A 2,594-nucleotide genomic window follows, 5' to 3' on the forward strand; every position below is an offset into this window, starting at 1 on the left:
CGATCATTCGAGATTCCATACAATTAACAAAAAGCTGCGACAAATGCCAAAGGCATGCCAATATCCACCAAGCCGCCCCACACCAACTCAGTATTATATCGGCAGAACGGCCATTCGGCAGTTGGGGAATCGACCTCGTAGGGCCCTTCCCCACAGCACCCGGTCAACTCAGATATCTCATCATCGCCATAGACTACTACACCAAATGGATCGAAGCCGAGCCCCTGGCCTCCATAACGGCAACCCAATGTCGAAAATTCGTCTGGCGGCAGATCATTACCCGGTTCGGAATCCCCGAAGTCATCATCTCCGACAACGGAACCCAGTTCACCGACAAAAAATTCAGAGAACTCCTAGAAGGATTGCACATATCCCATCGCTTCAGCTCGGTAGAACATCCCCAAACAAACGGACAGGTGGAATCCGCCAACAAAATTATCGTTAAAGGACTCAAGAAACGACTCGACGAAGCCAAGGGACTATGGGCAGATGAGTTGGGATCAGTCCTATGGTCATACCGAACAACACCCCAAACGAGCACGGGAGAAACGCCCTTCCGATTAACATACGGCGTAGAAGCAGTCATCCCAGTGGAAATCGGGGACCCCAGCCCCAGGAAAACGGTTGGAGGTAACGACGAAGAAGCAGAACGAGACCTCGTGGACGAAGAAAGAAGCATAGCTCACGTCAAAGAATTAGCACTCAAACAAAGGATCAGCCTAAGGTACAATCACGGCGTTATCCGACGAGAATTTGCGGACAACGACCTCGTCCTACGACGAAACGATATCGGTCTTCCGACCCCAGGAGAAGGAAAACTCGCCCCCAACTGGGAAGGGCCATACAGAATCAAGGCCGTAATTGGAAAAGGAGCGTATAAGCTCGAACGACTAGACGGCAGCGAAATACCAAGAACTTGGAACGCAGCCAACTTACGAAGATACTACACTTAAATAAATCACCCTTTGTTTTTCTTTAAGTCACCCTTTGTTTTTCTTTTATTTTTCTCATTTTGTCTTTTAGAACCTCGGGTACTCTTTCCCTCACGAAGGGTTTTAACGAGGCCCAACCATCCAAATAAACTTTTTCTTATAAGTTATTTCCACTTCATCTCCATTACAAGTCATTTCCGTTCCTCAAACACGGAACAAAGACGCGGCCATCACTGGAGGACTGATCACCCCCCAGGCCGAACACACGGATATCCAAAAAACTGACCAAACGAACGGTTATGATAAAACAAAATGCTCAAAAATGCCAAAGGCCCGAACGGCCAAATAAACGCCACAAACGGATTATACAAAGACCCAAAAACGGCCGAAAATATCATCCAAAACGAAGTTACGGCCCTTGAGCCACTAGAAAAATTCGAACAAAGTTCAGAACTAAATTACAAAAAAAAAAAAACTACTCAATATCAACAATCCGACCATCATGGACGGTCTTGAATGCTCCCATCACGGACACATCCACGCCAGGGGCCAACACCAGAACCTGCGCCTTCATCGTCTCCTCGGTAGCAGCAACGGCATCCCTAGCATCAGCCAACAGAGCCGTCTTCTCCTTCTTCAGAGCTTCGACCTCAGCCTTCAGAGTTTCCGAGTCGGCGAGAAGCACGGCAGCTTGAGAACTCGCATCTGAGGAACGCTTCCACTCCTTAGCCAATTGAGAAAGAAGCAAAGTTTCAACGCCGGCAAGTCGGAGAATCTCCGCCCCTGCATCTTCTGAAGACTTCTCCGCTTTCTCCTTTGCAGTTTTGGCAGCCTCAACCTCCTCCTTCAACTTGGTCACATCAGCCTGAGCCTGCTGAAGCTTCTTTTCCAACAAACCCACTTGGGCCATCACGGGCTCGGCCTTCCGAACAACCACAGCAGAGCGAAGAAGGGCACGGTAAACCGACTTAGCCTGGAAAGAGACGTCACAACCATCGAAAAACGACTCCATTCCAGGCATTAAGTGCTGATCAATAAAACCCGTAGCGTCGAAGCGTCGGTCCATCACACTAGGAACCAAACCCTCCTCTTCAAAAGTCTCACTACCCGGCTCCTCAGTCCTACTCCTCTTCCGAGAAGCCTCGGCAGCCGTCATCACAACAACCTCAGGCGAGCCAGGAGGAACTTCAACGCCAGTAGGCGCCCCCGAAGGAACCACCCCTTGAGGAATAACCTAAGAATCCACGGCCGGGGTCGAAACAGGAGTCGAAGGAGACGACGACCCCTCCTCCCGAACCAACGCGGCCTTCAACCTTGCCAAAGTAGTCAGCCCGCCAGCCATCTCAACTAAAGGAAAAACAAGAGAGGAGTTAAAAAAAAGGGGGGGGGGGAAACACACCAATGTATGTCCGACAAGCCTCAGGATCACCCATAACGTCTCGAGGATTCAACGGACGTTCGCCAAACAAATGCCACAAAACGCTGGCAATATCCTTATCCTCCCGAGACAAATCATCATAAGAGACCTTAGTCAGAACCGACGGCCCGGCACCGAAATTCTAGTACGTCAGAAACCGGCGCTCGCCCTCCAGGGTAAGGCAAAACGGGTGGTGCCCCCGAACGGGACGCACCTTAAAATACTCCCACTTAAACCCATGAAAT

This window comes from Arachis hypogaea, chromosome 9 (assembly GCF_003086295.3).
Source record: "Arachis hypogaea cultivar Tifrunner chromosome 9, arahy.Tifrunner.gnm2.J5K5, whole genome shotgun sequence".
NCBI classification, from domain to species: Eukaryota; Viridiplantae; Streptophyta; class Magnoliopsida; order Fabales; family Fabaceae; genus Arachis; species Arachis hypogaea.